Below are 23,120 nucleotides of genomic sequence, written 5' to 3'. Positions count from 1 at the left end.
AAAGCTAGAAGCTAGAACATCACCCATAACATTGTTGATTCCTCTTCTTGCAATTTGGGGTTCTGTTAGTTTAAAGATCAGTTTTAAAATAGGGACCTTGACTCAGTTCAAGAGAAGAATTCTTTCATAGGTACATAAAAATGTTTTCTCTGCATTGGAAATTGAGAAAGCCAACAGCCATTTTGGACTTCTCCTACCATTGAGTCAATAGGCAAGGAAGAAATTCTACTAGATGTTGTGATAGATTCAGATAACCAAGAGGAAATTCAATGACTGCTCTAGAATGAAGGCACACGTCTGGGACTAAGTCGGTCCTCTGGGATTCTCTTTAGTTTGTCTATATTCAAATGTAAAAATTAATGAAAGTAAATGCAACCCTGCTAAAGTCAAGACCACTCAGTATTTAGCTCCTTTTGTTAGAAAAGCTTGAGTCAGCCCACCAACTAAAGAAAGCTAAACAATCGTGGTGCCAGTGGAGGGCAACAGGAACATAGAATAAATAAGGAAAAACAAGAATGTAAAAAGAAAACCTATAGATTTGTGACCAATTACAGAAAGAGGATTTTCTGTTTCTGTAACAGATCTGCATATTTTCTTCAATGTTCATTAAAACTATATGTATATATAATATATATGATGTAATAAAATAATCTATAATATTAACAAATCTTAACCAAAGTTCAGTTAGACAAGGGAAGTAGTTCAATAGGTCTATTGTAAATCATGACTACAGTTAATAGCAATATATTGTAATATTTGACAATTGCCAAGATAATAGATTTTAAAAATTCTTACCACACACGAAAAATGTTACGTGAGGGAAAGCATATGTTAAATAGTTTGATATAGCCATTCCATACTGTGCATGTGTATATATATATATATATATATAGAAATATTTATATATAATTTTGACATGTATCAAATATATATTTGATATATTTTTGATTACATATACATATATAATATATTTTATATATATTGATGTTTTGTCCCTTCTTTGTTTCTCTGTTATTTAGTAAAATAATTGTTGTTAGTAGTTAATTTTACAATTTGGCTTTATGTTACAGAATAAAAAGATAGGACAGTGAATGAATATGAAAAATAATTTATTTCCTAGAGACAGTTATGATGAGACTTTGTATTTCTTCATTTTGGGGCAAGAGTGAGAGTGACTTTGCATTAAATGTAGTTGTGTCTTGTTAGGCAGAGATAAGAATTTGTTTTTCTTGTGTGGAAGTTCTAACGTGTGTGGGAGAATGCGTATGAATGCTGGGTAGCCAAAAGGGTGACTGTGCCGATTATTTACCTATTGTCTCTTAACTCCAAATATACTCTTCCGTCTTCTGTTTCGTGGTAGTGGGGCTGGCAGTCTACAAACTTCCCTTCCCCAACTCTTTGTCCAGCTGATAGTTTGTACAGTTATGCCAATAGGACATATTAGAGGGACGCTGGAAGGTAAGATGAAGGAAGATAGTATTTTCTACCTGTTTTCCAGGCACCATCAGTATCACTTTAGCAGCAGCCATGGACCCGGCCACCAGCTTCCATCAGTATCTCAGTATCAGTGTCATCAGGGCTCCTCAGAGGCAGCAGCAGTAATTGAGCAGACTCATCTGTGGTCTAAGTACCAGGTTTCAGGGCACCAAGCTTCTAGTTTATGGTAAATTTTCCTCTTCCTATTTTTTCCCCTCAGTCCTAGTACATAGCTGCTACCTACAATTAAAATCTTCTGTATGGTAAACACAAAAATAACATTGTTTTTCTCTTTAAGATCTCTGATGTTGATGGTAATAATTCTGATTTCAAATCCCCACTGGTTAAAATACTTAACTTCCTGATGGATATAGAACAACAAAGACTCTCTCTCTCTCTCTGTATGTGTGCCTCTGTGTGTGTGTGTGTGTGTGTGTGTGTGTGAGAGTGTGTATGTGCAAGTGTGTATCTTCACACATACTCTCCCCTAAATGCATGATTGTACTCAAATCAAAACTTGCAGAGGGCTTGGTCCTAGACAAGTATCCATGTATCTTGTGAAGTAAAGTGACTGGTACATTGGGGAGACAGTGTAAATATGAACTAACCAATATAGAACCGTCATCACCTTTTATTGATCACCCATCATTTATACAAAGATTATTTTCTAACATAAATTGGAGCTACAGTCCTTACCTTAACAGAGCTTATTGTTTTACTTTTTATATTCATCTGGGCATGTTTGTAAAAGGAACAGATGTAAGAATGTTATTTTAATAAAATTAGTTGTTATAATTCCATAAAATAAGTTATGTGAAAAATAGAAAATTGGTTTTAGTACTATGTATATTCATGTTCCATTTTGTTACAAAAAATATTTAATGTTTTTCCATAGCTGCAATATCTATGTCAATGGATGGCAGAAACATCACTTTAGAATTCCATAGAAGCTATTAGAATAGTAGGGCTTCAGATTTGGTATTTATTCCTGCTATGGGATGTACCAATTACTGAAGAATTATTTTCTATATATAGGATTTAAAATATTATTATAATCTTAAAAATACTTTTTTTCACATTATTAATATAAGATTCAAGACCAAGTATATTTCCCTCAGGAGTAATATTGATAGGAGCTTGGGAAGGGCAAGGATCTTGAAATCAGTTGACTTGGCTGATCAGTTATCTTGGAAAAGTAATATTTCTAAATAATTAATTAAATAACATTAAATAATCAATAATAAAATACAAGGCATATTTTACATCATTATGAAGATCAAATGAGACGACTTATTTGAAAGTACTTTATAAATGGCCACGTATTCCCAACTTTTTGTTAATTAGTTTTGTTTCCATTTCAAAAATGTATCTTTATTGTATATATTTAAGGTATAGAATATGATGTTTTGATAAATATGTATGTACATATAGACATGCTTACTACAGTCAAGAAAACTAACCTATATTCTTCCATAGTTGCTGTTTTTTGTATATGTGGTAAGACCACCTGAAATCTACTCTCTTAGAAAAATTTCAGTATAAAATATAGTATTATTAATGATACTCCTCAGGCTACATATTAGATTGCTGTACTTATTCATCCTACATAACTGCAAGTCTGTACTCTTTGACCTCCTTCTCATTTCCTACCAACTCTATGCCCCCGGCAACCACCATTCTACTCTATTTCTACATATACAACATTCTTTTAGATTCCACAGATAAGATCGTGCAGTGTTTTACTTTCTCTGTCTGGCTTATTTCACTTAGCCTAATGACCTCCAGGTTCAACCATGTTACTGCCTTACTATTGAAAGTGATATACAGATTCAATGCAATCCTTATGAAAATTACAATGGCATTTTTTACAGAAATAGAAAAAAAAATTTAAAATTTGTATAGAATCACAAAAGCTCTTGAATAGCTAATCTTGAGAAAGAAAAATTGTAATTGAAAGCATTACAATTTCTGATTTCAAAATAAATTACAAAGTTATAGTCATCAGCAGAGTATGACACTGACATAAAAATAGACACATAGGCCAATGGAATAGAATAGTAAGCCCAGAAATAAACTCAAGCATATACATCAACAGATCTTTGGCAAGGTTATCAAAGAGACATACTAGGGAATAAATAGTCTCTTCAATAAATGCTGTTGGGAAAACTAAATATCCATAAGCAAAATAATGAAACTGGACTGTTACCTTACATCATACACAAAAATCAACTCAAAATGAATTATGACTTAGACATAAGAACTGAACCTGCAAAACTCCTAAAGGAAAACATAAGGAAAAAGTCCTTGATATTGGCATTGGCAATGGTTTTTTTGATATCATGTAAAAAACTCAGACAACACACAGAAAAATTAATAAGTGAAACTATATTAAACTGAATAGGTTCTGCACAGCAAAGGAAACAAACAACAAAACAACAAACAACAAAATGATGAGGCAGCTTCCTGAGTGAGAGAAAATCTTTGCAAAAAACTCTGATATGTGGTTAATATCCAAAATATATAAGGAACTCCAACAACTCAACAGCAAAAAACAACAACAAAAAAACCCCACAAAAAACAAATATCCCAATTAAGTGGGCAAAGGACACGAATAGACACTTTTTCAAAGAAGACTTAAAAATTACCAACAAATATATGAAAAACTACCCAATATCATTAATTATCAGAGAAATGCAAACCAACACTAGAATGAGATACTACCTCACACCTGTTAGGATGGCTGTTATAAAAAAGACAAGAGATAACAAGTGTTGGTGGGAGTGTGGAGAGAAGAGAAGCTTGAACATCGTTGGTGGGAATATAAACTGATATGCCCACTATGGAGAACAGTATGGAGGCTTCTCAAAAAATTAAAAATCAGAACTAGTGTATGGCCCAGCAACCCTTCTTCTGGGTTTATGCTCAAAGGAAATAAAATCAGCACCTCATAGAAATGTCTGTGGTCCCATGTTCATTGCAGCATTATTCACAGTAATATAGAATCAACCTGTGTTCACTAGTGGATGAATGGATAAAGAAATTATATTATATATACATAAACAATGGAATACTACTAGGTTTTTTTTTTTTTTTAAAAAAAAGGAGATCCTGCCATTCGCAACAACATGCAAGGACATTATGCTAAGTGAAATAAGCCCAACCCAGAAAAAAAAAGAAAAAACCAACTTTATCTTCTTAACTCATTTTATTTATTACTATCAAACCTCAAACCATTTCTTTAACAGTTTTTTTACCTTTATCATTTCCCTGTTTTCCTTATCTTCTCCCAATCACCTTAACCTTCATATTCTAGCTTGAACTAGGTATTTTCCATTTGCCTCTCTACTTCTCTACTCTGCCCTCCTTCACCCTGCTCTCTGCCAGAGAGGCTAATGCTCCTAGATTGAATCAGTGATAATCCTTGCTTGCTGGCTTCAGGTTAGGTTCTTCTGGAGGAGGCCCAGGCAGCATATAGAATAATGGGATTTTTCCTGTCTTCCTGAGAGATCACTGAGTTAATTGTGTCCCTTTACCAAATGCCAGTGTTCCTGGGGCAGCCCTCTCCCTGCTGCTTTCCTGAGTTCCAGTATTGGCAGCATCCCCTTGCTCTTCAAGACTTATGGGTAGCAATCCACCCCTATTTTTGCAAGCTCTGGATTCCAAACCCTTGGATGATTTTCCTAAACTTGCCTATATCTTTGTAAAGAGTGCCTTTATTAAGCTTTCTGTTATGTAGTCTGAATGTGCCATATGCTTTCTGCTGTTTGTCAGGGCCTTCCCTGATTAGTGTATTCTTTTTTTAAATCTGTATCTTAAATCTTTTTTTTTCTCCTCCATCTCTGATTGAAATGCATATTAGTCATCACCTCTACTACTGAAGAAGCTTCCTTGATGACTTTCTTGTCTGTGTTCCTATACTCCTGAAGTCCCTCTACAACATTGCTGCCACAGTGGCAATTCACATGTTGTTAATGGGTTGTTTGACTTTTCTTTGGGTCAGAAAATACCACTGGTTAAGAGAACTTAGAATTTAAAAAATTAAGGTTCAGGCTCAGATCTGCTAATAAATGAAGTGGCTTTGGGCCAGTATCTTTTTTTCTAGGTTCTAGTTTTCTGATATAATTTAATACCTATTTTATAGCTCATTTTATGGGACAAATGGGGAATGCATACATACAACATAGTGTAGTGCCTGCATCTTCTAAGTGCTTAATAAATGTTATCTATTTTTATTTTTTATAAAATCTCTTTATGTGTCCCCACCATTTACAGAATAAAAGACAAACTCCTTTGTTGGACACATAAGGCCCTCTGTACTTTGACCCTAATTATTTAGCTTCATATCTCACTGCTGTCTTACACTCAGCATGAAGTTCAGCCGTGTTGAACTACTAGCAAATTCCTAACATCCTCTTTAACTGGCACATCTCTCTAAACTTTGTGCATATCATTCACTTTCTTGTAATGCTCTTAACAGTTCCAAGTCATGCACACTTCAGTTTACCTGATATTACACTCAGTCTCCAAACATCAGTCCAAATACTACCTCTATTAGAAAACTCTCCTTGATTTCCCAAGGTGGATGAAAAACCTTGCCCGTCCAACTTGCAGACTCCTAAGTTAGTATTTATGTCCATATTATGATTCCCTGGTAGTCGCTAGACAGTGAGCTGTGTTGAGAAAAGAGACAGTGATATTTCAACTTTGATTTACGAGCATTGTGGATAGGGCTGGGCACCTAGTAGATGTTTGATAAACATTTGTTTAATGAATGTATTCTGCTCCAAACATAATTTTGTACCGTTCATAATTTAAGTCATTTTCAGATGATTTGGAAGTAATATTTAACTTAAAATTCAGAGCCTCTTATCTTGCTTTGCATCTGTTATGCAGTTTCACAGCATAGCTAATGTGTTACCACGTTGTATCACAGTATCACCAATATGATGCCCGCATCAACTCTGTTTGTGTTAATACCTGGGAGCTGATCTAGAAGCTGAATCTGCCAAGAAAACTGACATGCGTATGTTCAGTGCCTTAATTTATCATAACCTCTAAAAATGCACATTGAGAAAATTCTTGCTGACTAAATATTAACATCACGTAGTGTCAGTTAGAGTAAATTAAAGTGAAAAACATGACAACAAAAATATGCATATAGCAAGAAGCTAGAAAATATCATTTCTGTAGGAGAGATTAAATCATTGAGCTTACCTTCTTCAAGCAGCTATCATCATGGAAAGGAAGATGATAATTATAATAAATGATTTTTAATATGTATTAAATCTTATACTCTTAAACTATAATATGTGCTTCAGGATAATTTACTTTGGGAAGTTGCAATAATTCTTTCAATTTATCACTGAGTGCAATAAAGCAATAATTAAGTGGCAACTTATTTAATATACCCAAATTATCTGATATTTTATTAGTAGTAACATTTTTAGAAGCAAACTCTAATTCTTAGTAAACTTGCCATTGTTGCCTCAAATGATATAAACACCATAATTATTTTAAAATGTATGTTTTAATCTATAGATATATCTTTGAATTTAAGGTTATTTAGTGGAAATAGTTAAAATTGGCTGTGTTTAGCTTTAAAACAGGGCTTATGAATGAAATATTTTTTAATATTTTTCTATAGATGAGGATATTTAGTGTTGTTTCAATAGCTGCTTTTGTTATTTTAATGCATTTTAATAAATGTTTTAATTGTGCTTGTACTCTTAAGAAAGTATCATAGAGGATATTCTTAGAAAAAAACAAGCAGGATATAAAATTGTAGAAACATATCTAGTAACATGTTTTTCTTACAGAAATTTTCCACTAATGTGCTTTTATCAGGAATTTAGTTTAAAGAACAATGGTATTATCTTTGGTTTAATACCATATAATTATTTCAGTAGAGGGATACAAAATCCAATGAGTAGCGAAGGTAGGGAGCGGGGGTAGTCTAAGTGGGTGGTAACAGAGACAAGGATAGAGCTGCAAAGTGAATGGGGTCCATGTATGAGCAGATGAGGTTGCTGTTCTTTCCCAGAGGAGACAACCAGGGACTCAACCAGATTATGAAAGGAGACGAGGGAAGCATTGCCTCAGGATGTTCATCTTCTCACATTGTTATGTCAAATTATCAGCTGGCTCTTTTATAACTCTTTTACCTTCTAGCGTAGTCTGAGCTCTCCTGTTAGCTTCCGTGGTTTTTCTGTGTGCACACTTCAGTTTGTTAATTTATTTAACACAAATAAACTGAGAACACATAACATGTTGGACATTAAGCCAGATTCTAGAGGTACATATGCAGAAAAGAGGCATTCTCATCACTCAGGGCAATTATAGTTCAAAGGGGAACAAGTCATAACTAGACAATGATAGTGTAATGTTAACATTGCTATAATCGAAAATGATTGATTAAAACAGAAGTTAACACATAGTGAACACATACTATGTGCTTGCTATTATACTAATTAAATATATTGTTTCTTGTTTTATCTTCACAGGATGAGACGTTTACACTATTTTTATATCTGCTACAGAGCTAAAAACAAATACCTAGTATTAGGAAAAAAAAAACGAAACTGAGCTCATCAGGTGATTGAAACAATATGATATTTATCAAAGTATAGTTGCACTAAACTGCATCCAAATTATCAGAGTTCTTAAAATGTGGATTCCTGGGCTCCAACAGCCGATCTACTGAATTCACATTTCTGAGGAAGGGTCTAGCGAATTTGTCTCTTCTTATACAAATTTTTTTCCTTTAATGAGAGCAATTTTCAAAGCTATAGTAGAAATTTTACTAGATGATTTAAACTCTCTCTCTCTAGCGATGTTTGTGTGTACATGTGTGTGTGCATATAAAGATTGAAAACTTCTGAAATAGGTGATTATGTGTATATTTAATATATAATAGGGGGTTTCTTAAAAATATGTCTTTTCTATGCTTCTAAAATATAATCTAAAACTAAATATAATAGAACCCAGATATAAATGAAATTCAGTCAGAACCACCAGATTGATTCTATTATTAAATAATCCACACTGCATTGTATCTTGTTCCAGTTATTAAGTTATTATCACAGATTTAGATTTAGCATTTTCACCCTTCCCTGATAACTACCTTTTGAAGATACTCTTGATTCTTATATTCCATTTTCAATGAAAATTTCTATCTTTCATTAAATATATTTTTATGGAAGGATACATGAAAAATCCAGTTGAATTCTCTATCAAACTGTCATGTCTTTTCATGTATATAAATATATATGCAAAGGTTTATGCATCAATTCCTGTTTTCTCTCAACGCTTTAAGGCAAGTTAAGGCTTATGAAATAAAATAGATGAAATAAGCAAAAATTGGTAACAAAAATGAAGTCAATAAAATATTATACAGCATGTTAAGACAGAACTAGGAGTGAGGTTCCTTTGGTCAAGAATAATATAACAAAATTAAAAATAGATTATATATAGAGAGATAGATATACACAACATATATATGAGGCTAAAGAGGAAAATCATTGTCAATAAAAAAAGAATATCTCTAGTTACTCTTCAAGTATTTATGACAATCTTCAGGCTGATTTATTTATTATCTGATGCACACTTGTTTCTTCCCTTATTACAGGATTATTTGATAGACTTAATGATTCTGTAAAATACTGTATTTGTACAAATACAAGACTTTTTCAAAATGAAACATTCTCCATTGTCCAATGTTTTCTGGCTGAGATTTTAGAGATATAGATGGTTGGGGCATGGGTATATATATATATAGGCATGCGTTTGTGTGTGTATACACACATATATGAATGTTTTCCCCTTCTTCCTACCATGTGCCAAGAAAGTTTCAGCACTTTGAACTCACTGACTGTGGGTCATCACTGCATTCAGACTACAGCTAGATGAACTTTCAGATTACTAAAAAAATATAAAAGACACAATGGGTTAATAAAGACAAAGAAAAAATAACTATAAGCTGTTTACACGAAACATATTTAAGGCAAAGTGCTATAGACTGAGGTTGAAAACAAGTTAACAAAGAGTTTCCAGAAACATTCATATAGAAAGAAAGTGGGAATTGATGTATTACTACCAGAGAAGGTAGTTTTCAAGGTTAATAGAACTAAATAATTTCAGAAAGCACTAGATTATGATAAAAGATAGAAATATATATATATCCAAATTCTGCAGGCTGCACACAATTTAGCAGGAAAATAACAGGACAAAACCTATTAGAAATGCAAGGACTTGATGAAACTATAATTATCCTAGGAGACTTCAATATATTTCACATTTGGAGGTGACAGCTAGAGACAAACATAAGTGAGAAGATAAAGAAGTTGCATAATACAATGAATAAAATTGATTATCTGGATACATTTAGAGCCTCTTTTACCAACAGAAACTAGGACTATTTTATGATATCTATGTAACTATTGAATATTAATAGTTAAATATTTATTAACTATATGGCAACCTAAATCTTTTTAAAGTAGATGTTTTCCAAGATACATATGTCTATCATAATACAAGAAAATAAATATAAATAATAAATATTATAACCAAATGCAGGTCTGGCTACTCACCACTTAAACAGAGTCCAGTGACAACAGTGAGGTATGGTAGAAAGAAAGTGACTTTATTAACCAACACTAGTAATGGAGAAACGGCCAGATTCTCTTCCAAAGCAACCGCTTCACACTTTAGGCTGGGGAGGAGAGCTTAAAAAGGGGAACTTGCAATGGGAGGCATGGGGGCAGGCTGCTGAGTACAAGGTGGGAGTGTCTTGTTCTGGTGGTTATCTCGAGCCATGGTCCACCTGGAGTGTGAGCTGCTGTCATCTGAACAATGGCTGGGTTGTTGACTAACTGCCCTGAGGTAATCTCTGGACTTTTGTAGCTGGCTGTCTATGCTTGGTCTGTTTCAAGATTAGTTCCTGGAACTTCTAAGTAAGCACATAATTACGTAGAAGCATACAGTTAGACAAATGTTCATAGTGTAAGGGAGTGTATGTTGAGAAAGGGAGGGAAATGGTGTTTCAAAGAAAGCACATTTCAAGGCTATATTTGAAGACTAGGGAAAATGAAAAAAAGGTTTCTGCTCTAAGCTTCAAGGTTACATCTTGAGACTAGGGAAAAAAGAAAAAAAAGTTTTAAATTGTATTTTCAGGCTAGACTGTTCAGTTACACAAGAGTATTTCAGTATCAGGAAACCTATATAATCCATTATATCACCAGATTGAAAGATGTAAATAGCATACGATTATATCAATAATTGATGAAAATGAACCTGGTAAAATTCAGAAGTCATTTAAAAAATAAATATACATATACCATACCATTTCAATTAGGATACAAATTAGATTTTGAAATAAAGCAGGGCAAATTATATAAAATTATAAATTGCCAAAAATACCTAAGAAAGCTTCTCAAATAAACAATAGAGAAGAGAGCTGTAACAACAGAAAGTATCACAAAAAACTGTAAAGCCACTGTAATGAAATCAAGAGAGTATTGGCTTAGGGTTAGAGATACAGAAAGGAAAATTCAGAAATACATCTCAGAACATACAAATGTACTAAATGACAAGGAAGCATTTCAACTGAGTGGGAAAATAAGGGATTATTTCATAAAGAGTGTTAGAACAACTAGAAATCTTGAAAAATACTAGTATCAGAGAATTAAAAAGTCCTATAAAATATAAAATAAAAAACAGACATTAGCAATTTTGCAAGAACATGTAGAAAATTTGATATACAATATAGAGATAAGATAATTCTGGGTTTAGAACTGAAAATTTAAAATGTATATGGGAAAAGAAAAACACATTTGATGACATCTTCTTTAGGAAGTCATAAGAACACTTACGATGTGTCAATGATTTGTTTTTAAAAAGTGCTTTACTTATATGAATTCTTATAACAATGGCCATAAGGTAGTTATTATCACCTTTGTTTTATAGACAAGGATATTAATACATAGGTCACCCTACAGCTAGGAACTTCTAACTAGGAAGTTCTGTGAAGCAAAAAATAAAAATAAAAACAAAAAAAATTTAGCAAAGTCAGTAGGCTAATCACAGATTTGTGGAACATTGCTCACACCACCAAAAAACAGATAGAGGGTTATTATACGTGTAATAGAAAAAGTTTGTACACGTTGTTAAACTTTTAAAAAGGTGGGGAAAACAAGTAGCACAATAGACATAAAGGACATAAATATGCACTACACAGAATAACAAATCCAAGTGGTCAACTAATGTAAACAGAAATGCTTGAATCTGTAAGAAATAGGGGATTTGCCAGTTAACAATGAAATATCAATTATACCTACCCAAATGTTCAATGTTAATAAGAAGATTTCTTTTCCAGAGTTGAGTTTTCCAAAATTCAGACCTCGTATTTGTTTACCATTAATAAATTCATACAAAGAGATGTATGTGTGCAGAATACTCAATAGAAAACTATTGTGTAAATATATCTGGTGTATCTTTACACAGATTTGAAAACACTACCCGAAAAAAGTCAATATAGGTAGTAATTCCACAACTATCTGTAGCAGCTTTCTTACTCTGCCAGGTGCTACCCCAGCCACTTTACACTCACTTTGTCATTTCATCTTCTCCACAGCCTTTTCAAGTAGGTACTGTTATAGCTCCCATTTTTTCGATGGTAAAACTGAAGTAGAGAGATGTTAGTGAAGTCATCCAATGCCACACAGCTCATAAGTAGAGGACTTAGGATTTGAACCTTGTTCCCTCTGACTTCTAGATGCCAAGTTATACTTCATGATGTGATGTAAGCTGCCTAAAAGTAAATATTCTTTTTTAAACACCGTACTCCTATGTAATCTATTTTTTCCAGTTATTAGTAAAGTTTTTATCATATGTGGAGTGTCAAAAAATAATTGTTTACTTTAATAAAAAGAATAATCACTGTCTTTAATATTGTCATTTCTGCAGTGTTGATGAATATAAATTCTAAAGAGAGATTTCCCAATGATATCTATTATTTGGCTGTCTGAAAAAAATATTCCTTCCAAATAGAATTCAGAAAATCAATAATAAAACAAGGTTTTATGACTTTAGGTAGAATTTAAGATTATATCAAGAAGATAAAGAGTATAAAATGACTGTAGCAGTTTCTACACTTAGTGAAACCAGAGTATAGTTTTCAAAGTGACTAGCATTGACAAAATTTTGAGAATACTTTGATAACTCAGAAAAAAACTCTTTTAATTATAGTTTAAGAACGTTTAGTTTGCCAGAATAAAGTATCTTGGATGATCACAGCAATTTTGGAAAGCCTGAATTTCCAAAATACTCAAAATATAACATTTCTTAATTTGGGCTAAAGCATGTGTTTGAACAAAAGTTTCCTTAGGCTAATTTAAAAAAAAAAAAAAAAAAAAAAAGCCACCAAAGAGAATGAAGAGTGGTGAGGACAAGGGCAAACAGATGAAGGCTGCACTGGAAGCAGCCTGTTCAAATGAAGAATGCCAGAGTGGCAAAATTGTCACCAAGCAATTATTTAAGAGGGACATGTTTATTAGTTGTTTTTAAAATGCAGTTCCAGTAATAATTTCAAGCTGTCTCCAGTAAAGCTTAAACTCAATAAAAATAAATTATAATTTTCAAAAGGCTATGTTTTAAATAAATGCAAAAGTCACAAAGAGGAGCCCCGGGCTAAGCGTAAAAGTTACAGCTGTAGAAATTAATTTACATGAAAGAGCCATCATGCTTCCTTTAGAAATAACTTTCTAGGGGAAAACACAGCACAGCCAGAATATTCATAAAGAAACTCAAGAATTCAGGCAGGAGGCACTGACAGCTGCAATCATTTATTTTTCAGACTCCTGGACATGTTATAGCATGCCTGCTAGATATGAGGTAGGATAGTAAAAGCAAAACAAAAGTTGATGAAAGAAATAGCCAGAAGGCCTTTAACACCTTTTCAGAAACTGACTGTTCAGATGTTCTTAAATTTTAAATCAAAATCATCTCAGTGGAAATTAATTTTATGCCATTAAATTCTCTGAGTAAATATTTCCTGTGGGATAGCCACATCACCCAATAAAACCCTTACAAAGAGAATTTTAAAGTTTTAATTAACTATTAAATAGAAAGAATGAATTTCATGACACATTTGCAAACACGCTATAAATTGTGACTACCTTAGGCCCAGTCCTTTAATTCTATTTAAAGGTTATTAACTGAGATCTTACTATTTTTTAGGGCTCTAGTTGAATGTCTAATTAGAGTAAACTGTAGTCCACACCTCAGATTTTTCGATTTTGTCTTCATTCTTTTACTTCAGTGAAACATGACATTCACTCAAAGGAATTGGCTCTTCTGCTGAGAACTTGACAACCCTTTCTAGAAGAGCTTCCTTTAAGGGCAGGCAGGTTAACCTAGGAAGCCATGTTGAATGGCTCCTTAGGTCCAAAGAGTCCCACATTTACATTTCAGGAATATTTCTGATGAGTATCTTTTAAAAATTTATATCACTTCTTATACTCACATGATAGATGTCATTTAATTTTTTATTAATTTTTCATATTTCTCTTAAAAGCCCTGGAGGTATTGATACAGCATACCCACAAATATATATATGTAAAATATATTAATATATATACACACATATATACACACATATATTTTTTTTACACATATTTCTATAGGTTTAAAAAGTTTCAGTACTTATGAGTGTTTTTTTTTTTCCTGATATTTCTGTATTCTTAAAACCTGGATTTCAGGTACTCTTTATTTGTTCTGAAATTTCAAGTGATATATTCAGCAAAGTATCTGTGTGACAGATATTCTAAGGCATCGCATATATGAGAATGAATTTTGCCTTCACTCATGAATAACAACTTGGCTACATATAGAGAATTTTGTGGAAAAGAAAAGAAAACTTATCTTGGCTTACCCATATTTTTTATTATTTCTTCTTCTCTTTATTGTAAAGTTTCTTAAATACACTTGATCTACATACCTCCCTCTCTCTTCTTACTGCCCCAAATCTGCTTTGTTTTTTACTCTTCCATGAAGCCTGCAGTCTTGATCATCACAAATGATCTCTCATTAGTAAATTTCCTTACTGTTTGTTCAGGCATCGTTATCCATATGTATCTCAAGTTTTATGTCTTCATATTTCAATAATCATATCCATTTGGATGATCCACTATTACCCCAAATTCAACTTGTATAATGGAGATATCCTTACTCCTCAAAACAAATATCCTTTTCTCTATTAATGATACAAGTACCTTTCAATTACCCAGGATTAAACCTGAATTATTCTATATTTTATGCCCCATCACAACAAATCCTTTATCAAGACCTGCCAATTCTTCAAAAAGCCATCTTTTGAAAGCGTTCATTCCCTCCTGTTCTAATAATATATAGGTCAGGCTCTAAATCACATCAGGCACAGGCTTTGAAAAAGCCCCTGAGCAAGTGTTTTATCTCCAGTTTCTTTCTCTCTAATACTCTGATATGAATTCATCTATGACTAAACCTCATAAAATTGTATTCAAAATAATTTATTTTGGGAAAAACCTACCATGACTTCTAATTTTCTATAAAATAATACAGTCAAAGATTCCTTATCTGGAAACAAAAAACTTCAGCATCTGAGTTTAACTTACCTCACCAAATGGATCTTTCAGTTCTTCCCTTTCCCACAAATCTAGTCTATTCTTGTCACTTCAAAGTGTCTTAGACACATTATATGTTAGCCTATTTATTATGCTATTTTTTAGATCTACTGAAGTTCTAAATTTATTTGAAGTTTATTGACTTTTAACACATGATATGGTTTGGCTCTGTGTCTTCACCCAAATCTCATCTCAAATTATAATCCCCACAATGTCCACATGTCCAGGGAGGAATGAGGTGGGAGGTGACCAGATCATGGAGGCAGTTTCCCCCATGCTGTTCTGTTGATAGTGAGTGAGTTCTCATGAGAGCTGATGGTTTTATAAGGCAGTTTTCCCTGCTCTTGCTCTCATTCTGTCTCTGTTCTGCTGCCATGTAAGACATGCCTGCTTCCCCTTCTGCCATAATTCTAAGTTCCCTGAGGCCTCTCCCACCAAGCAGAACTGTGAGTCAATGTCAATTAAGCCTCCTTTGTTGATAAATTACCCAGTCTCAGGTAGGATCTTTATAGCAGTGTGAGAATGGACTAATACAACACACAATTAAATTCCCACATTGTTTATAAAGCTTTTCCTAACTACTTCACTTCATGGTGAAAAAAATCTGACGTACTATGTTGCATTCGTGATTATTTATTTGGTGCTTAAAACACAGATTTTTGTGATTGTAGTATCATATATGTGTATGCATTAATACATTGGTGATATATACATTGCATATATTATTACTTTGTTTTATATAATTTAACATAATAAACATGTTTTAAGCACCTTTAGGAAAGTGCTATGTATCAAATGTCTATATAGCTATCATTTTCATTAGAATACAGCCTTGCCCATAGTTGATGCTAAATATATGCCTGCTAACAAATACATTAAAATACATAAAAAGTGAAAACTTTAGGCTATCAGACAGTAGGGTTGATAAATTTAAAAGAAGTATGGTTTACTGAATGGGCCTCTAAGATGCAAGAATAACACAGAAGGAAGAAATTTCCTTGGATTTCTATCAATATAAATCCTAATCTTATGGAAAATAATTCTATACCAGAAAGTTTAGGGGTTTTATTCTTTTACATGGACTAATTTCAGCAGGAGGAATAGTTTCTAAATTCCCTCATGTGAATTTGAAAAAATAAATTAAGGTGTTTTTTGAGGCATTGATTCTAGCTTCAATAAATAAAACTGATTTTAAAAGTTATGCTGATGATTCTTGGCATTGTGATTGTCAGTACAAGTCCTTAGAGTGGCCTCTTTCAAGGTCACTAAGAGAATTGCCATTATTGCTGGAGCTTCTGTCTCTGGGGATAATTTTGAAACTACTATGTACATAGACACATATACATATATACATACACACATATACATATATATATATATACACATACACACACACATACATACATATAAATATAATGTGCATATACTATGAAAATGTAGACCCGAAAAGAGCCTCACAGATCACGTATTCTAGTACATACAATATCGAGGAACATCACCTTCAATAGAAATTTAAGTTCTATTTGCTTATCAGGTTATAGTCTAACAAAACTTTTTGAGGCTCAACAGATTTGCTGAAATAAACCAGGTCACTAATGAATGAAGAAGAGCATGCATCTAAACTTCACTCTTGAGTGTATCTGCCTCACACTGCCACCTATAGAAATAAGGTGCTACATGTTTTTAAGTCTTCCTACTCCACAGGATATGGTATAATGTAGAGTACTCCCAATAATAATGTTCTAGTAAAACAAGATTCTCAAGAGTGCTGCATCCAGATTTGCCCACTTTTCCCACCTGCATTAGTCAGGGAAAGTCCATTCAGTATGAAACATTTTCTATAAAAGTTATTGAAGGACTTCTTTAGTCGAGGGTTGTAAGTCAAGGGCAACACATGCTTTTTAAAATTTTTTTAACTATTGTTTTTGACTCAGGGGTACATGTGCAGGTTAGTTGTATAGGCAAATTGCATGTCATGGGTGCTTGGTGTGCAGATTGTTTCATCACCCAGGTAATAAGCATGGTACCCAATGGGTAGTTTTTCTATCCTCATCCTCCTCCTTCCCTTCATCCTCAGGTAGGCCCTGGTGTCTGCTCTTCCCTTCTTTGTGTCCCTGGGTATTCACTGTTTAGTTCCCACTTATAAGTGAGAACATGCAGTATTTGGTTATCTGTTACTGCATTAGTTTGCTTAGGATAATGGCCTCCGAACTCCAGCCATGCTGCTGCAAAGAGCATGATCTAATTCTTTTTTATGGCTGCGTAGTATTGCTTGATGTTTAAGTACCACATGTTCTTTATCCAGTCTACCATTGATGGGAATTTAGGTTGATAATAACAAAACTAATTTTCATAAAAGAAAACAAATTGAGTGTGTGTGTGTGTTTGTGTGTGTGTGTGTGTGTGTATAAACTCTTTTTTTTTCTTTCTTTTTTTCTTTGAGACAGAGTCTCGCTTGTTACCCAGGCTGGAGTGCAGTGGGGCAATCTTGGCTCACTGCAACTGCAACCTCCACCTCCTAGGTTCAAGTGATTCTCCTGCCTCAGCCTCCCAAGTAGCTGGGACTACAGGCATGTGCCATCACGCACAGCTAATTTTTTGTATTTTTAGTAGAGACTGGGTTTTACTATGTCAGCCAGGATGGTGTCAATCTTCTGACCTCATGATCCGCCTGCCTCGTTCTCCCAAAGTGCTAGGATTACAGGCGTGAGCCACCGCATCTGTCCTGAACTCTTAATGGTAAGTGATATATAAACTTCTATGCCTCCACGCTAATGAACTCTTGAAATGTTTTTAAATAAGTAGTCTTTATTCTCACCTGGTTCATATTGTTCTTCTATTTCTGTGGGAACAACTATATATCAAGTGATATTCTGGCATTCTCTCTCTCTCACTTTCACACACACACACACACACACACACTTGTTTTATGCAAATTTTATTTTTGTTCATAAGGTTTCTTAGTGTTCATTCTGAGTCCTGAAATTTTATCCATGTTTTGGCATATAGCCCTTTCTTATTTCCAATTGATAGAAAAAATCTTGCTGTCTGATTGACTTACTATTATTCAGAATGACTTGTCTCTATATCTAGGAGAAAATGGAGTTTCTTCTTTTCTATCTTATTAGAACTCAGTGTTATGCTCTGTAAACTGCACTGTGCATTCTCCAATCTGTCCTGAATCTTTTGTGGGGAAAGCTAACTTCCTGATTAAGATCTCACTTAAAAAGTGATCTCCTTCTCTCCCATCTCGTTGGGAGATTACTAGCTTCTGTAACTAAATGTGTCATTGAGCATCCTATTTGGCTGTAGCTTTAGACCATTAGATATAAGATTTGACCATTGTGTTCCTAATGTCAGAAAGGGTATGAACAAAGACTTCAAAGACTTTAAAACATATGGGATGCTTTCAAGATGAAATTAGATACCTATGAGTCTACAAACATATTTATAGCCCTCAGGTTGTGATCTCAGGTTGTTTTGAATACATAGATGAATAGATGTATTCAAACCAAATAAAGGCAAACTGTGTGTTTAAAGAACCTCAATGAAATTTTTATGTAGAAAGAAGAAACAGAACACAGGGGCTACGCAGTGCTGTGTTAACATGATAACATCTCATCTGACAGGCTGCTTTTGTTGTATACAGAAGTCAAAAGGCTTTGTTTAAACATGAATCAACCAGTATTTGGTCTTTCTGGGTCACTGCTGAATAGTAGTGTGAATTTCCCCAAGCCATGGGCTTAGGCAGTAGCTCTCGTTGCTCCATACCAAGGTTGCCCCCTGTGATGCTGCTAAATGTATTTGTCTGTATGAAAAGATGGAGCCTTACATACTGATGAGACTAAGAGCCACATATGCCATAGCCCACAGCCAAATGCTTGGAAACATTTAGTGTTCTAGGCATGGTGCCAGGCATCAGAGATACAAAGACGGATGATACCAGGCCTCAACCCCAGAGGACTTTAGAGGTTATTGGAAAAGAAAGGTGTATAACACGAAAATGGAAAAGAAGGCACTAAATGCTATCAACTAGATATAAACAAATCACCAAAACAGAGGATAAAGCTATTATCTTTGCCTGATGATAATAAAATTGTGAAATTATTTTCTGAATCAGTGACTAGATATAGGGAAACCCAATCACTTTATGCATAATCAGCTATTTACAAATAATGGGTGTAAAAAAGGTGTTAGGGACTGTGAATAATGCTTTTGAGGAAATTCCACCAAACTTACACCTTCAGGGTGTGGAAAATATGTACTAGATGGATGATCCAGATGGGAGCTACTAATAGGGTTCCTATTACATGAATGAAATAAATGGTAACTAAATAGTCGGTATAAACATAGGAGCTGGCTGAAGTTATAGGTTTTATAAAGTATATACAAATTTTTGTCTATATTTTTCTATACATTTTATCTTTCCTCAGTTTAAATTTCTGGTTAATTGTAGATTAAAAGCCTGTAATTCTCTCTTTGTTTTAGGGTGTTCATTTGCCACGTAAAATATTAGCTGTTTCTAGCAGCAGTAATCATGGGGAAGCAAGAACTCAGGTAGTAAAGCATTAGTGAAATTGAAAGATAAGAATGGGGAGGTCATCATGGAGGAGTGAAAAAAAAAGACTCAGTCCTTTGCATTCCCTTCATGGTAAAAATGAAGTTATTTCGTTAACATGTACTTAGATAATTTTACATTCTTATAGTGCATATTTAAATTTGGATTAAAAAAACAACCTACATCATAAGATTTTGCATCATCTGAAAGAATATTTTAATTGGTCCATCTGGCATTTGAAATAATGCGGTACTTATTATAAAGCAGGTGTTAGACACTTCTGAATATTCTGTCCTTAATTAAAGCTTAAAGAAAGTAAGATTACATTTTCTATTTTAAACTTTAAAAATCTAAAGTTAGTAGACATGAATAACAAAATGTATGGAATCATATGATTTTAAACATTCAATAACTAATGATTAGGTATTATTTATTGAACTTTAATTCCTGACAGACTTTTGTTTTGAATTTGAGAAATGTAACAATGGATATCAGTAGTTGGAAATTATTTGTGTTCAAACTTTGTTTATTCACCCTTATTAAGAAAATGTGGTGTACTCTTGAGTGTCATAGTTCAGCAAACACTTTATAAATAAAAGCTCATCATATATTTGACTAAGGATTTTAGGTATCTTTATTCAAAAGAAAATGAAACTATTGTTTGATACCTCAAAGTAAAAATGTATTAAAAATACGTGGCCTGAATTAATAAACATATTTATGAAAGATTATCTTGGGTTCATTTAAACTATATTCTTTCATAGTTTGACAGAATTTTTAAGATAATTTGGTGATAATTTAGAGTCCATACGATCTCTGCAAAGATAAACATCAGCTTAGTAAGTCCTCCTTATAATCCATACATAGAAAATCATAAAATTTGAGGAAGATAATAGTACTGTTATTTAGATGTGCAACAGGTTAAGAAGCAATACATAAAGAATGTCTGTGAATCACATCAAGGAAGATTTAAATCTCCAGTGAAAGAATCTAGGGTTATTTTTGGCCAACTCTACTCAAAACTTCTATTAATGTTTAGCTAAATAAATGGAAGAGAAGTTCAACCAGAATATATTCCCAATATTGAAGAGCGATCCACTTGTATGTATGGATTTTCTCTGCAAATAGGTACTGCAAGTGGCAACAAACATCAAAATGAAGCAATCAATAAGCAAAATTCTATGCAAGAATATAGGCGAATTTAATTAGATAATATGGCATCTATTCTCTAGGATTTTATAATCCCAAAGAGCAACCAGAAACTTACATCAGTGTATTTAGATGCCAGCAGAGCAATAAAAAATTAGTGCTCTGAGAAATAAATAAACCATGTATTTGTATTTTGTCAGTTATGTCTACAACTGACAGAATGAATCGAGACAGATGATACAATTAAGATTTACAATTATGACCAGCGGGATGTGACAGTGTGCTGTCTCACTGGAAGTTCACTGTTCCCTGGCGTGGGTCCCTAGGCTTCCTGCCTTGGAAGCACAGCAGCAGGCTTCATGGGAAGGCGAAGAGCTTCCCTAAGGATGAACCTTCCAAGCCATTCCACCTCACAGCCTTCCTGGGATACAAGGCTGGTATGGCCTACATCATGTGAGAAACTGACAGCCTAGGATCCAAGGTGAACAAGAAGGAAGTGGTAGAGGCTGTGACAGTTGTGGAGACACCGCCCATGGTAGTTGTGGGCATAGTGGCTATATGGAAACCCCTCAAGGCCTCCAGACCTTCAAGACTGTCTTTGCTGAGCACATCAGCAATGAATGCAAAGGTGCTTCTGTAAGAACTGGCATAATCTATAAAGATGGCCTTTACCAAGTACTGCAAGAAATGGCAGAATGAGGATGGCAACAAGCAGCTGGAGAAGGAATTCAATAGCATGAAAATGTACTGCCAAGTCATCTGTATCATTGCCCATACTCAGATGTGCCTGCTTCCTCTGTGCCAGAAGAAGGCACCCCGATGGAGATCGAGGTGAACTGAGGCACTGTGGCTGGGCCTGGGAAATGCCAGAGCAGCAGATACCTGTGAACCAAGTATTTGGGTAGGACAGGGTAATTGATGCCATTGAGGTGACCAAGTGCAAAGGCTACAAAAGGGGTCACCAGTCATTGGCACACCAAGAAGCTGACCCACAAGACCCACCAAAGGCTGTGTAAGGCTCCTTGTGTCAGGATGTGGCATCCTACCTGTGTGGCCTTCTCTGTGGCATGTGCTGGGCAGAAAGGCTACCATCACTGCAGTGAGAATAACAAGAAGATCTATAACATTGGCATGGCTACCTTATGAAGGACGAAAAATGGATCAAGAACAATGCCTCCACTGATGATGACCTGTCTGACAAGAGCATCAACCCTCTGGGTGGCTTTGTCCACTATAATGAAGTGAACAATGACTTTGTCATGCTGAAAGGCTGTGTGGTGGGAATCAAGAAGTGAGTGCTCACCTCCGCAAGCCTTTAGTGGTGGAGACTAAGCGTCCTGCTCTGGAGAAGACTGACCTTAAGTTCATCAACACTGTTTCCAGGTTTGGCCCCTTCCAGACCATGGAGGAGAAGAAAGCATTCATGGAACCACTAAAAAAGACCAGATTGCAAAGCAAGAAGGAGCTTAATGCCAGAAACAGATTTTGCAGCTGATGGGGTCTCAATAAAAGTTATTTTCCACTGGAAAAAAAAATTAGATAGTCTTTCAAAACTTAACAGACAAAACTAGATTCTAAATAGTGATGGCAAAAATATAGAATTTGGAAAGAAGTACTTCAAAAGAACCCTATATAAATAATTTCTACAGAGTTTAGGTTGATTTGAGTGGTTCACAATAATTAAACAAGTAGTTGTTGATAAGTAAAGCACTGTGTTAAGTGTCTCCAGAAATACAAAGATGAGAATGCACTAATCCTGTCTTTAAGGTATCTGCCTAAGTGGGAACAGGTTTAAATGCACAAATATTCTTAAGTAAAATACATGATATCTGCCATGTGATTGAATGAAGCAAAGATAAATAAATCAGTAAAGTCACATGACTTTACCGGGAGCATTTCTCACAAAAATCTTAGCTTTTGAGACGCAACTGAGAAGGGAAAAAAAGAAGTATTTTAAACATTAAATATAAAAGCAAGTTTGGTCCAGACCAGTGGTGTCTGATAGAACTTTCTGCTATGAGAGAAATGTTATATATCCGTAGCGTCTGATATAATAGCCATGAACCACTTGTAGCTATTAAAAACATGAAACTTTAAAACAGAATGCTAAAACTTATTTAATTTAAATTTAATGGTTACTATATTGAACAACACAGTTTTAGGCAGAGAAACTGGCTTATGTAGAAGTACTGAAGCTTGAGAGAGCATGGGACGCTATGTTTACAGGCAGCCACCTCTCTGCTCTCACTAGAGTAGAGTTGGGTGATAAAGTGAAAAGCAAG

General features: G+C 34.2%; 1 pseudogene; it reads left to right on the top strand.

Moving 5' to 3' along the window:
- The first annotated feature begins 1,463 nt into the window (after window positions 1-1,463).
- Window positions 1,464-22,308, top strand: LOC116810932 (large ribosomal subunit protein uL3-like; annotated as a pseudogene).
- Window positions 22,309-23,120: the final 812 nt, after the last annotated feature.

Source organism: Hylobates moloch, unplaced genomic scaffold (assembly GCF_009828535.3).
Source record: "Hylobates moloch isolate HMO894 unplaced genomic scaffold, HMol_V3 SCAFFOLD_1, whole genome shotgun sequence".
Classification (NCBI taxonomy): Eukaryota; Metazoa; Chordata; class Mammalia; order Primates; family Hylobatidae; genus Hylobates; species Hylobates moloch.
The sequence above is the reverse complement of the archived record's forward strand: the minus strand, read 5'-3'. Positions and strand labels throughout refer to the sequence as shown.